This window comes from Erpetoichthys calabaricus, chromosome 1 (genome assembly GCF_900747795.2).
Source record: "Erpetoichthys calabaricus chromosome 1, fErpCal1.3, whole genome shotgun sequence".
Lineage (NCBI taxonomy): Eukaryota > Metazoa > Chordata > Cladistia > Polypteriformes > Polypteridae > Erpetoichthys > Erpetoichthys calabaricus.
In genome coordinates, this window is record NC_041394.2 from 91,137,130 (window position 1) to 91,151,888 (window position 14,759).

A 14,759-nucleotide genomic window follows, 5' to 3' on the forward strand; every position below is an offset into this window, starting at 1 on the left:
AAGGCTCCATTAATACTGAAAGGTACATACAGGTTTTGGAGCAACATATGCTGCCATCCAAGCGACGTCTTTTTCAGGGACGTCCCTGCTTATTTCAGCAGGACAATGCAAAGCCACATTCTGCATGTGTTACAACAGCGTGGCTTCATAGTAAAAGAGTGTGGGTACTAGACTGGCCTGCCTGCAGTCCAGACCTGTCTGCCAATGAAAATGTGTGGCGCATTATGAAGCATAAAATACGACAATGGAGACCCCGGACTGTTGAGCAACTGAAGTTGTACATCAAGCAAGAATGGGAAAGAATTCCACCTACACAGCTTCAACAATTAGTGTCCTCAGTTCCCAAACGCTTATTGAGTGTTGTTAAAAGGAAAGGTGACTTAACACAGTGGTAAACATGCCTCTGTCCCAGCTTTTTTGGAAAGTGTTGCGGGCATCAAATTCAAAATGAGTGAAGATTTGCAAAACAACAATAAAGTTTATCAGTTTGAACATTCGATATCTTGTCTTTGTAGTGTATTCAATTGAATATAGGTTGAAAAGGATTTGTAAATCATTGTATTCTGTTTTTATTTCCGTTTTACACAACGTCCCAACTTCATTGGAATTGGGGTTGTATATATCAATAACGTTTATAATTTATTTAATGAGCTTCTCTAAAAAGCCACATTTCCCCCTGGAGATAAATAAATAAAGTTCTGTCTTACTATATATAATCCAGTTATGTTTGGCATCCCACTTAATGGTTGGTTGCCTTTTTATGTTTGACTCCAATTACAAGCAACCCAGTAGTGGGATAATCATTTTCAGAAAATGGATTGCCAGACATTGCTAGGCAGATGCAGTTTTGAAGATTGAGTGGAGTTAACCAGAACTAATGCAGCTGGCGTATGGGCTACGCTGTATTTTTATTTATTTGTCATTTTCACAAAAATACTAGCAAGGTCCAAACTAATATATGAGTTAAGCCATTGTAAGCAGTGGAGTGCATTTATGAATTCAAACTATTTGTTTTAAGTAGAATATTAAATAACTAGTCATTTAGCCCGTTACAATAACGGGCACTAGAACAGTAGTGCATAAACATTAGTAGGAACAGTCTACTGTATATTAAATGGCAAGGGACTTTGACCTCATTCTTTTTGTTGGTCGTATTTTTCTTTCTTTCAGCCTTTCTTTTGTTGATGTTTACTTGCTGAGCTGACTGTTCTTTGTGTGCTGCCGCTGTGTATTGTGTGTCTTTAATTTTCTGTGATAGTAATACTGTCTTGTACGTCCATAATATACCTTTAATTTTTTCTGGCGGTAATACAGGCGTGCGCGTCGGTAATATGCCTTTAATTTTCTCTGACAGTAATACTGGCTTGTATGTGGCTGTAATATGAGTCACTGTATTGTGTACCTTTAATTTCCTCTCGCAGTAATACTGGTTTGTATTTCCGTAAAACGCCTGTAACTTTCTCTGACAGTAATATCGCGCATCGCACCGTGCCCCGCGCATGCGCACTTCACCAGAAGACACACACACACGGACACCTGGACGCACACAGGGATTTTATTAAAGAGGATTACAGTATAGTACTGAAGATTTTTTCATGTGCTGTATGGAACATGGTTGAAAATTGTCAGCAGTTACAGATATCTTAGATCACTTATCACCAAGTCAGCTACACAACAGCAAGGTGTCAGTGTCAGAGGAAACCAAGCAGAGTCTGTTTTATTGAGCTCTAAAACATTTGCAAACTGAAGCATTTTTATTAAAACCCATTAAATCTTTAACATGGTCTGTGGTAACCTAGGCAGTTCAAATCATGGAGGTTTCAAAATCACTTTGACAACAGCTTGTAAGTGCTAGAAAGGAGATGTTAGAAATAACATGGTCACCCCAAATGACAAATGAAGAAGGTCTGAAGGGGGCTGAAGATCAAATGGAGATAGCGATGCAAATTATTATTTGTATATATGATGAAATGACATCATAGTGTGGAAAGGCTTATCGTTATGATAATGACATTGTGAAAGTGGAGGATGTGCCCAGCTGTGATGTGATGGGGCAGACAGTATAATACAATTGAGTGATCTCAGGCCTTAAGAGAGTTTCATGGAGTGGACTTGGATCAGTCAGCCTTCAGATGGCCTACGATGGTGTGCTTTTTGTGACATGGCACATTATCTTGCTGGAAGTATCCATTGGAAAAATGGCGGACTGTGAATATAAAGGGATGAACATGGCCAGCAGCAATGCCTCGATAAACAGTGTCATTGAAATGATGTTCAGTTGAAATTAAGAAGCCTAATGTGTGTCAAGAAATCACTTTCACACCATTACAGAACCTCCACCAGCCCAGGCTGTCGACACAAAACAGGCTGGAGCCATGATTATATGCTGTTTATTCCAAATCTTGACCCTGCCATTTGCAGGTCATAGCATAAATCACAATTCTTTAGTCCATGTCACATTTTTCCAGTCATCAGACGTCCAGTATTGATGACCACGTGCCCACTGTGGCCTTACTTTGCCTGTTCTTAGCTGACAGGATTGTAATCTGGTTTGGTCTTCTCCTGCTGCTGTAGCCCACCTGCTTCACAGTTGGACATACGGTGAGCTCAGTAATGTCCGTCCACACACCACTGTTTTACAGAACTGTTTTTTTTGAGTATTTGTTTCCTTTCTGTTAGCTTGAACACGTTTGGCCTTTCTGAAGCATCAGCCTCACGGTTTACATTAATCTGCCTTAGCGACAAGACTACACTGAGTGAAGCTTCTCATTAAAACTGACAGAACTCAATTTAATTTTAATTAAGTCTTCTTCTGTTTTAACATAAGTAAGTATATTTTAGAAACAAGCCTTTACTTCACTTTTGATCTGCTTTTCTTGTTGAGCATGACAATGGAAACATGCTGAGCTGGGCAGTCGGGTCACCTCATTCTCCATGGACAGTCTCTAGTTCTTCCTAAAGAAATCTCAGATTGTTCCTGGCCATCTGTGAGATGTAATCCTGGGTTTTCATTTCGGTCTTCAGTCTACGTACATCATTTGGGTGTAGGCATAGCCGTTCATGTGGATACTAACATCAGTTTTGTGACAACACTTCTTGAAGGAAGCCATTGAGATAGCAGTTGCAAATCTCTATTAAGAATGTATAATAAGGGTGACTAAGAGTCCACTGCTGTAGGGAGGGAATTATGGGTAATACCAGAAGGGATAGTCTTGTCAAACTTTTAAGTGTGTTGTCTATGCAAGTTTCACCAAGTACAAAAATAAAATGGAGCCACAAAGCCAAAAAAGGCAGTCTTAGACCAGGAGGCAGATGGGATTGCAAGAGAAACATAACCTGTGACATGTCAGGCCAACTTATTTTTATAGTAATCATATGCCTGTAAAGTCTTCATTTAACAGAGTTCCACATATTTCCAGTTGTTATTGTTCACAGTAATTAAAGCAAATGATTTGAAAATAACAGGTTGAAGGCATTTCACTTGAGTCAAGGCATCCTAGGCCACAATCAGCATTTCTTAATTTACTTTGGATCTCTATATTTCTTGTGAGTTTAATATAATAAAGTGAAATTTAATATAATATCAGAGCAATTACAAGTGATAATGGATTTACATGACTTGTGTTCCATTATCAAACTCATCTTAACAGTGCCACGATTTTTCCTCTTGTTGTCTCGCACAAAAGACAGCAGTCTGTGCTAAATGTATGTGATCATTTCAGGAAACACTTCAGTACAAGCCTGTCGTCTCAGTAACAGACATAACGCCACTCCAGCAAACTTGAAAATACTAGGGCTTAACGTCTGGGACATGACGCTGTTTTGGTTTTTAAGTACACTGAGTAGGCATCGTAATGTGTGGGCGCCAAGGAATAATCCAGCACAATGGGCAGTTGCTATGGTAATGGAGGGCAACGAAACACCTCCTGATCCTCCCACGGTTACAAAGCCGCCCATCCCGACTGCCTGTAATTATATGTAGCAAGCGACAGCACTAGTGGAACCAAGAATATAATGTTAATGTTCATTTTTGACTTTTATGCTTTGCAAGGTCTGCATCTGTGTTTCTGTGTTTCCACGAATCCTGATACAGATTCCAAGAACCCTGCACTTGTGAACTTGGGGATCTGAAATGAAGTCTCATAAGAAAATGTTCAAATAATGCACATTGATATCTTTCCATCCAACACATTTCAGGCTTTTTTTTTTGTGGAATGATGGAGCCTGTGGTGGCAGCAATGGTTGCAAGGCAGAAACCAACCTCAGATGGAGCTCAAGTCCTCTGGAGGCCCCACTCATAAAATGCTGGTTCGCCTAATGGACAGGTCTTTTGGATGTGGTATCAAACCAGAGGATGCAGAAAAACATCCTAGGGTTGCAAGAAGGGCACACAGAGTCAAGAACACACAATGAAGAATCCAGAAATCAAATTCAGGTTCCTGGAGCTGAGAGGTTGCCACTTCTTCTAAGCCCTAAGACATTTATATTTCTCCCTCACAAAGATGGCTATGCTGCTGCTGTTCTCCCATTTCTGCTTGTTCCAACAGGCAGTCTCTTGCCTAACAATTACTCCAGTAGGCTTTCTCATTTATGTAGCCTGCTTAGAAGACTGGAGGAGGTAGAAAGCAAAACTGTTTTAGTAACTGAATGTGTCTAAGGCTCTTCTTCACTTTACTGTGGCATACTGGAATGAACAAACACACAATTAAAGATACAACTAATTTCAATACAAACAGAAAGTGCTCATATCTGATTTTAAGTTTTTTTCTGATAGCCCCCTTCTGTAGTCGCTTTCATTGTGAGCATCATTCCAAGGCCCTACACATAAAGAGTAATTGTGTGAATTTTCCCGGGCAGGTTAAGTGACTCAGTTCAGTGTCACACAGTGACTCAGGGGGCTGTGGACTAAGACTTGTGCTTTCCAGTCCTGTCCCTTAGCCACTAGGCCACACTGCCCGCATATAGCACACGTCTATTCCCCTAATTGACTTCATCAAATTGCTTATCGCAGTTTTCCTTTCCTACCAAAGATTGTCACCCACTGGCCCAGTAAAATGACTGGGATGTAGTGTGATTCAGTTTATATGTTACTATTGTGTTATCCTTGTGATCATCCCTGCTTTGTGTATTTGCATGGTAAAAAACAATTTTGGATATATATATATTACTAGGGGGTTTTGTCCCCTGCTCGCTTCGCTCGCCTACCGACTCCCATTCTCTTACCGGGTGCGCTACGCTCCAGCCACTTCGCATCTCTGCTGCTCGCGTTGTTTGGGGGGGTCGGGGCTGAATGCCTGCTGAAGAGATGCGGTCTGATCAGCTGCTGTCTTTCTCCTGCTGCTGCCGTGCTGCGTGTTCTGCTTGTCGCACTGCGTGTCAATCATTTAAAAGCCTGTACATCGGCTGTCCTTTTGTCTCACGGGACATCAAATTGTCTTCCGAAAAGATCACATATCGTCTCCTTCCAAGCCTTCCAAGATTTTTTTTTTATAAATAGAGAGATATATCTAAATAATATATATAATATGCAGGGGTGGGCAAAAGTAGGTTAACAGTTGATTGTATGGAAAAAGACATGCAGGTTATGATTATTACAATAGCTTTATTAACTCAATAGCTTTAAGAAGACGACACATAAGGAGACAAATAATACAAAATTAATAATACAATAATTAATAAATAAATAATAATACAAGAATAAACTCTGTGTTTCACATACAACTGTAAAGCTACTTTTGCCCACCTCTTTATATATTGTGATGGGCAGCCTCAGTCATTACCCAGCTGGGATGCCAGCTGAATAGAAGGACCGGAGGGGAGATCATCTTCGAGGCACTACCTCCCCTGGGACGCTAGAGGGCAGCCCCCCACAGATTCCCGCAAGGCATGCTGGTACAGCCCTGTTGGGTTCCGTGGGGGCCACTAGGGGGAGCTGCAGAGCCCTACATAGGACTTCCACCGCACCTAGGAGTGATTCCAGGTAATGCTGATGAGCCACCTGGAGCACTCCAAGGAGATGAATAAAAGGAGCCACCTCACTCCATTTGAGGAGCCAGAGTCGGAAGGAAGAAGGGCGAAGCTTGGCGAGGGAGGAGTAGAGGCAGAAGGACAGTGAATTGTGCTCTGGGGAGCAAAGAAAGGCGTGTTGCGTGCTGCACTTGTGTCTCCGCCTGTCTGCGTTGGGTTATAGCAGCTCTACGCGGTTCACAATATAGATGTGTGTATAAGGTGGTCCAGATCTAATTATGCAATTTTCATTACGCTATAACTTATTAAGTTTATTACATAGAGAATTCACAGCACCTGCCCTGCACATAGAGATTTCACTTAAAATTCTTTTTGTTGCCGATAGATGGCAGCACCTACCCTGCATTTCAAAATGGCGGAGAGATGGTTGTCAGTCGAACAGTTGTATATATATATACTGTATATTGAACATTAATGCTCTTTGGTCCAGGTAAGGGTGACACAAAACGTTGCCTCCATTATGCTCCAGAAATGAGATGTTTCTAATACATATATTGTATGTAACTTGCATTTAAAGAGCCATTGAACGTTACACACTGAGAATAGTGGTAAGATGTTGAAAGAAGTAGTTTAGTATATCTGTCATGAAAAAGATACAAAAGTCGTTTACTAAATCTCAGTCCAAATGGATTGCTGAAACAGAGCATTGTGTGCATCAGTATGCACTTCAGATATCTTATAACAATTTGCATTTTGCCTGCTGTAATTGAATAGTTAGTTATCTGCTCATTTGTTGCTATAGTAGGAATCACAGAGCTCTGATACACACTCATTTTAAAGTGCTTCTGCCGCAGTTAACACTTTTATTACGTGAAGCAGTCAGTAATTTGTAAAGCTGGTAATTGTATTTTATCTGTGAACTTGTTACGACGCTCTGATCTTGAGCTCAGTGAAGAGCACTATACAAAAATAACTGAAGTGAAGTGAACAGCACGTTGAAAGTCTTGTTGAAGCTTTTACACAAATCTTGTTTATCACAATGTGTGAACTCTGCGATCCCATGACACATGCTAGCTTTCTTCTTTTCATCCTCTACCACATACTCAAGCCATCAGTCTTCTAAGTGGTGCTTATTAATGACAGATATGCTAGACTGTTAACTGTCATATTTCTAGTCATCATTGTCAATATTCTGGGACCAACGCCAAAGTCACATTTGTTGTCGTTGCCAGACAGTGTGTGAAATCTGGTTTATTTTTCCACTGTGCCTTATGTTAACCTTAAAGGAAATGTGTAATAAAATATAACGCATTTTTAATACAGCAGGAAAACGTGCTTAGCTGTAAAGACCTGTTCTCACTTGTGAGGTTAGTGCAAGTAAGAACTGGTGCCAGGGCATGGGCCACTGCAGTGTCTTACATTACCCAGAAGGGTGTGGAGTATTTTCACTCCTGGATAATCTAATGTTGCACTTGCCACCCACCCTGGAAAAATGTATTATGCTTTAAAGAGTGTATTATTACCAGTTTGGACTTGGTGCTACTGATTTATCCATGTGGTTTCTGTGGTTTGATTTGCGTAGCCTAAAGAGGTTGTTAAGCTGGCACAACTAAAAGAGCACTTAAGGCCGGGCAGATGGAATGCAGAGGAGCTGCCATTTGTGTGGGATGCATCTAATCAAGAAAAAGATAGCTTAAAGATATTATAGCCTTTTGAAAATTAAACAGTAAACTGTTAGGTTGGGTACCCTCAGTTAGCAGTATATGTGAGCTCAGGCTCATCTTTGCAAAGTAAACAGAACAGACAAGCAATTGCTCAAATCAAATTCCCAACAACTTCGATCTTCAAAAAACACGATATTAAACAAGGTAACATGGGGTGTGAGTTTGCACTATTTCTAAGTTACTTTGTGAACTGATGGCTCAGAGGAGTCTTACTTAATATTAATAAAAGTGTATGTCCCCCTCAATAACTGCTTGCTGGGGTGTGGTTATCAAAATATTGTTCTTTGGCATCTACTCATTGGAATTCATTTCAATGAACTCCTAAATCATTCTCTAAATTATGTGAAAGTACCATACCAGGGTGGAGTGGTGGCTCTGAGGCTAAGGATATGTGCTGCCATCTGGAAGGTTGCCTGTTCAAACCCAATTGCTTCCAGAAGGAATCCTACTCCACTGGGCACTTGAGCAACACCCTTAACCTCAAAATTGCTCCAGGGGTGCTGTACAATGGCTGACCCTGACCTCTAACCCCCAAGCATTATGTGAAAAGGAATTTTCCCCTCTGGGATTAATGAAGAATATCAAATCAAAAAAATAAATATGTGAATGTGTCCATGTTCTTGCTGAGCCTGACTGACCGATATTATCAAGTGTCCTTCTAGCCACCTAACTCACAGAATCCTTTTGCAGTTGGCATGGTATTGCTGGGGCAGGAAAAGTAAAAGACAGGCAAATGACCCGGAACAGGCCCAGAAACCTTCATACATTTCAAGAGAAACCCAGTGATGATTGTGATAGTGCTAGTGGGAGTAAACAAAAGCCACCATTAAGTTGTATTTAATGTAATGGTGCCCTGGAGGTAATTACTCTGTGGGTACCAAAGAAAGAGAGAGTAGTCATGTGGGGCGAGTATGTACCCCTTCAAGCCATGAGACGAAAGTACAGGCTTCCAGCATGGCATAGATGAGATCATACACGGGGGATCTGCCTGGACAGCAGGCTTGGGAATAAAGATATGCCTGGTGCCAAGATTGGAGTGGGTGACAGAGATTTGTACACACATTGGGAAACCGAACCCTCAAGCAGGTGGGGAGATGTCAATTGGGTGTGCTTTTGTAAAAAGGAAACAATAGAAATCACACTCAGGGAAGTTGAATCATAAACATGTAACTCTTAAACAAAACTGTACAATATTATTTATTTTTGCAAAAAAGTATTTCCTTATTTTCTATATAATGTTCAGTCAAGACATTACTGCAACCCTTCACTAAATAGTGATACCAAATACTGGCCTTATGATTAGCGCCACTACAGCAACAGAAAGTGTCATTAGATGCAAAGAGCAATGCAACACAATAATGTCACTACGAAAACAACACAAAAGAAAGCCTAGTACAAAATCTCCAGAGTTCATGATGGTTTTTCATTTGTTTGCTTAATTCTCAGTGTTGCCCTTTCTGTTGTGTTTCCCTTCAGTGTGATGGTTAATAATCAGTTATTACTTTTGACATACAGTATATTTCAACTTTGTCTCACTTTGTTCCAGACAGTGTGTCACAGAGTATAGCTCATCACTTTATACCAGTCAGCAACAACAACTTTAAAACCACCTGCCTAATATTGTGTTGGTGCCCCTCATGCCACCAGAACACATCTGACCCTGTGAGGCCTGCACTCCACAAGACCTCTGGTGTTATAATGTGGTATCTGACACCAAGGTGTTAGCAGCAGATCTTAAATTGTGACGTGGATCCTTCATGCTTGATTGATTGAGAACTGGAGAATTTAGAGGCCAAGTCAACACCTTGAACTCCTTGTCATGTTCCTCACACCATTCCTGAACAGTTTTTACAATGTGGTAGGGTGCATTATCCTGCTAAAAGAAGACACTTCCATCAGGGAATACTGTTGCCAATGAATGATTGTGGTGTGCATCAATCTTTAGGTAGGTGGTACAAGTCAAAGTAATAGCTACATGAATGCTAAGGCCCAAGGTTTCCCAGCAGAACATTGCCCAGAGCGTCACACTGCCTCCCATAGTGCATCCTGCTGCCATCTCTTCCTCAGGTAAAGGACACACACACCCAGCTGATCTAACAAAAACCAATTCATCCGTTCACATTTCCTCCTTCTGTTTCTCCATGGTCCAATTCTGATGCCACTTTCAGTGGTGGGCAGGGGTCAGCATAGGCTCTCTGACCAGCCTGCAGCTACGCAGTCATATACACAGCAAAGCTGCAACACACTGTGAGTTCTGACACGTTTCTCTCATGGCCAGCATTACGTTTTTCATCAATTTATGCTACAGTAGCTCTTCTGTGGGATCGGTTCAGATGGGCTGGCCTTCACTCACCACACGCACCCATGACCCTGTCACTGGTTCACCAGTTGTAGGTATTAACAACTGCATACTGGTGACAACCCACAACACCTGCCGTTTTGGAGATACTGTGACCCAGCTGTCTAGCCATCACAAGTTGTCCTTTGTCAAAGTCACTCAGGTCCTTATGTTTACATCACCTGCAAGAACTGACTGTTCGCTTGCTGCCTCATATATCTCACCCCTTGACAGGTGCCATTGTAACGAAATAATCAATGTTACTCACTTCACCTGTTAGTGGTTTTAATGTTGGTGTGTACTGTATATCCTCATATATGTCGATCCAGTGCCCTGGGTTTGAATTCAGCGCCTGTTGTTTGCCCGTGTTGAGTTTCCTTCTTCTCCCCATGTCTATGTGGGGTTTACAGCTTTCCTCCCACATCCCCAAAGACATGCCGGTTACATTGGTTGGTGACTCTACATTGGCTCCAGTGTGAGTGTGAGTGTGCGTTTCCTGCCTTGTGCCCACGGTGGCTGAAATAAGCTCCAGTCGACAGAAACTCTTGATTGGATTAAGCATCTTTGAGAATGAAATGTTATGAAAATAATATGATCCTTTTTGAAGTATCTGGATTGACACAATGGTATCAAATGAGAACTGCCAGCCTGTATATGAATTGGTTAGAATGAAAATCTGTAGCAACTGGGGGGCTGGGGTTGGGGGCTCTGGGACAAGTTGGGGAACCCTGGTATACAGTATATCATCACCCATCCATTTGTAATCCTCTTGCGAATAGAAACACAAATAGCTGATGCCCCAGTATTTTGTGTACTGCATTTAGTTGGCTGTATTGTATGTTCTCGATATAAATACTACTGAAGGTGTGATGAACATATATAACATATTCTCAGCATTCTGATTAAATAAATTAGAGCTTGTCTTCAAAATAATGTAAATGTTAAGGTGTAGATTAAAATTATTGTTTACCCTTGGCTCCTGCCTTGACTGTAGAATCCAAAAAGTACAGATGCCTTGTCTTTATTCCATTGGCACAGCCCAGAACCCAATTTTCTACCTTAGGTCTGCCAACACAGAAAGCTTAATTAAAGTGTAGATGAGCAAAGTTTATAATTAAATGCAACTGTAAGACACTGACTAGCAAATCTCAGCTGTCCGTGACACACAGGAGTGTGCCCTGTGATAAGATGGTGCTCGGAAAGTAGAGAACTGCCGTTTTTATGAGAGGACCTCTATGTCATTTTCAGATGCATTGAAATGGCTGTGCTTTTGCTTATTCATTTGGTTTTTGAACCTGCATGTGTTCAGAAGTATTTCCACATGAAACTGGATATCTGGCGCTTGTTCTGTTTACGAATTGGTAAGAATGAGTGTTTAAGAATATTAGTGTTAAGATTATGTTTCTTAATAATCAATAACATTCTCAAACCTGCTTATTTTGGTCCATGATCGAAAGGGTGCCAGAGCCTATCCCCACTGTAATGTGCACATGGCAGAATCAGCCTTGGGTGGGGTGCCAGACGATCACAGGGCCCACTCCCACATAATGCCAATGAGTGTCACCAGTTTACATGACCTCACAATTAATTGCACGGCCATGCTGCTCTTAGTAAACCAAATCAAATCAGATTCTCCTTGTAAATTTAACATACTCTGGAAAGATTTAGTTGTTCCATTGTGGGGTGGCATGGTGCTACATTGGTTAATACTGCTGTGTCACAGATCCAGCGTCATTGGTTTAAATCCTATGCCTGGTCATTACCTATGTGGGTTTAACATGTGCCTCAGGAGTCTTTGTTGGCATTCCTGCCAAATCCCAAGTGATATGCAGGTTAGATGGGCGACTCTAAACTGGCACTTTGTGGATATGCACATGAGCGGGCCCTGTACAGGTTTGGTACCTGTGTAGCAATGCATGGGCACAAGGTGGATATCAACTCTGGATGAAGCACCGGAGCTTGGATACTCATCATGGGTCCTTATCATGAACCATACTTCGTCTTTGGGATGTGGGAGAAATGCTGCAGTAGCATTAGAAAATAAAAAAAAGAACATGCAAACTCCTCAAAAACTGTGACCACATTTGGACTGGAAGCCTGGACCCAGGAGTTACATATTGGGTCAAGGTGTTCTTTAAATCGTAACTATTGTGGTAGTAATGACCGTCACCATTATCACACTGTCTTTTTTCTTTATATCTTCATTATTTTGTGACCACAAAATATTTGTGGAATGTGTGACTTTTTTCCTTTGTTTTCACCAAGATTTAATTTTAAAAAGTGTATAATTTTAAAATAAACCTAGTTCAGCTTTTTTTTTCCCCATTAATCAGTTTTGAGTACAGTGCATTGGTGTCCATCGCCCAGCAAGATCCCAGTGAGTTGGATGTCTGCACAGAGTGTCCAAGTTATCCCTGTGGTTGCGTCCACTCTTAAATAACACTGGTTCTGTGATGGCATTTTACTGGGTTGTGTGGTTCCTTGTTGAATCATGGCTTGACAACAAACATTTCATTCTGGGAAGGATTCTCTGCATAATTAGTTCTTTGATGTTTTAAAAGGCTCCTAATATGTGGAAAGAATGGAAATCTTTAACATATAGCAGGCTACCTAGCAGGACACAACAGATGAAGGAAAGTTGAACTTGTGCTGTGTTGTTGTATGCAGCAGAACTCCTTTTAAAATCAAGAACCATTGGGATTTCACAAATCTGTTACCTTCTACTCAAAATTATTTATGAAACCTGGCACAGGTCTCTATAATAAAGGCTCTTTCTGGAGCCAAATGGATGGTTCTGTTGGGAAGCGGACATATGGTATCGCTTTGAAGAACCACTTTGGCCCCTGTATTTATAAGACTTGGTGTTTTCTTGAGGCATCCTGCTTATTTATTTATTTACATTTATTACTTTACTATTTATTTATTCGGTAAGCTTGAGTGCAAGTGGGCTTGTGAATGCGTCCTATCACTGATCGGCGTCCAGTCCAGGTCACATCCCATGGCGATTCAGTCTTCAGAAATTATACGGGTTTGGAAAAATGGATGGCTTTTTCAGCTTTGAAGCATACAATATATTGTGACACGATTTAGTAATATGGTCCGAATCGCCTATTTTAAACGGTTAATTGGAATATGCTGAATCTCTGCTTTACTTTATTATCGATGTAATCTTATCGGAGTGGATGTGTGGAATACGTCCGACACATCACGAAAATTTTGCAGCACACATGGCAACCTCGGGCTTTCTTTCCTATGATGTGTAAGTAGCTTTGTGGGTGAGAATGTGAAATAAATACAAAATATTTACAGTGATGTGGATGTTCCTCCTGAGGACTACCAAGTTTAGGTTATTCTGCGAGTCACGATTATCCTAGAGCGCGCGCGCGCGTGTGTGTGTGTGTGCGTGTTTTTTTGTGCTGAATCCGCGATTTACCTCCTGCTTCGCACCCACTGCTGCCTGTTCTCTGCTACCCCGAGATGTTGGTGGATGTATAACTTGAACAATGTTAATTAAATGTGGTTTATTTGAAAGCGAAGTCATAAATTACTTGGAGTAATTTGCCATCCTGTGTCACTGGGGTTTTAAACATAAATCGTATAGAACTCAGTTTATTAAAATAGAACGATGGCGCTGCGCAATGCTGTCTGCCCGTCTGACTGCCAACTACTCCACTGGTGCGGTGGCAGCTCTGAATCACTGGGCGCACACCTCGAATTTTGAAAATTTAGGATCAGCATGTACTATTGTGTATTTGTTTATTCATTACTTTGTTGGGTTTGGAAATGTTATGTTTTTTGTATTTAAAAGTTATTTTTGCATACATTTCAAAACACTTAAGGATAAAAAAAACTTGTGGTGCATATTCGATTAAAAACTCCGTTGAAGTGACTAATCCAAGCACAACAGGAGCCATCTGTGCTATCGGAACTTGTGAGTAACTGTGCGGTTTCGGGTCCAACTTCATACTCACTCATGGCACAGCCTGTGCGGCAGGTTATGTGCCCTCTAGCAGTCGTTCCATATACATTTGTCACATCCAGATTCATTTAAAGTTACGAGCATACAGACCCTACCCCGATCCGTACGACTATCTCCGTAAATGAGCTCAAATATGCCAAGGTGGCACCAACACTCATCTCCAGTGGCACAGCCCCCATAATACCAGGCGCACGTCAGATTTCAAGTGTACTGCCGACGTGAGTGGCAGCTCAGGTAGCAACGAGAGACAAACGAGCCGAAACAAGTCACACGAAAGCACTAAGTCATCAGCATATCTGAACTATGCGTAGTTAGGCAACAATCAGTAAAACATACATACCTCTCAACTTTAGAAAAAATGTGGCGACTAGTCCATGAGGAATCCACGGTGCTCTGCTTGGTATGTGCCTCCCTTCACATCAGCTCTCTGGAGCTCGTGGTGTATTTGCCGGCCATAGGTTCTATGAAGTGCGTCCGCTGCTTGAAAGCCAAGTGCTCCTGTCCCTCTCTCTCTCTCTCACACACACTCTCTCTCACTCGCTCTCACCCCCCGCCTCCCCACGTCTCGTGATTCATACTACACTCCGCTCCGCTTCTTTACGTCCTTTCCAGTCTCCCGCTCTTCTCTCTCTGAACGCAGCTACTTCCTCCTTGCAGCGCTCTTATCTCCTATCTTTTGTTTTGCTACCTGAGAACACGACCGCTTGTATTGTTTTTATCTTTTTCTTACAGGAATAGAGTGCGAATAGTA

General features: G+C 41.5%; 1 protein-coding gene across 1 annotated transcript in view; it reads right to left on the reverse strand.

Moving 5' to 3' along the window:
* Nucleotides 1-14,540, reverse strand: part of rin1b (Ras and Rab interactor 1b) — a 57,255-nt gene extending 42,715 nt beyond the window's left edge. Inside the window, exon 1 of the mRNA XM_028803290.2 lies at nt 14,349-14,540. The gene's annotated coding sequence lies outside the window, so the exon portion shown is untranslated. The remainder of the gene's footprint in view (nt 1-14,348) is intronic.
* Nucleotides 14,541-14,759: the final 219 nt, after the last annotated feature.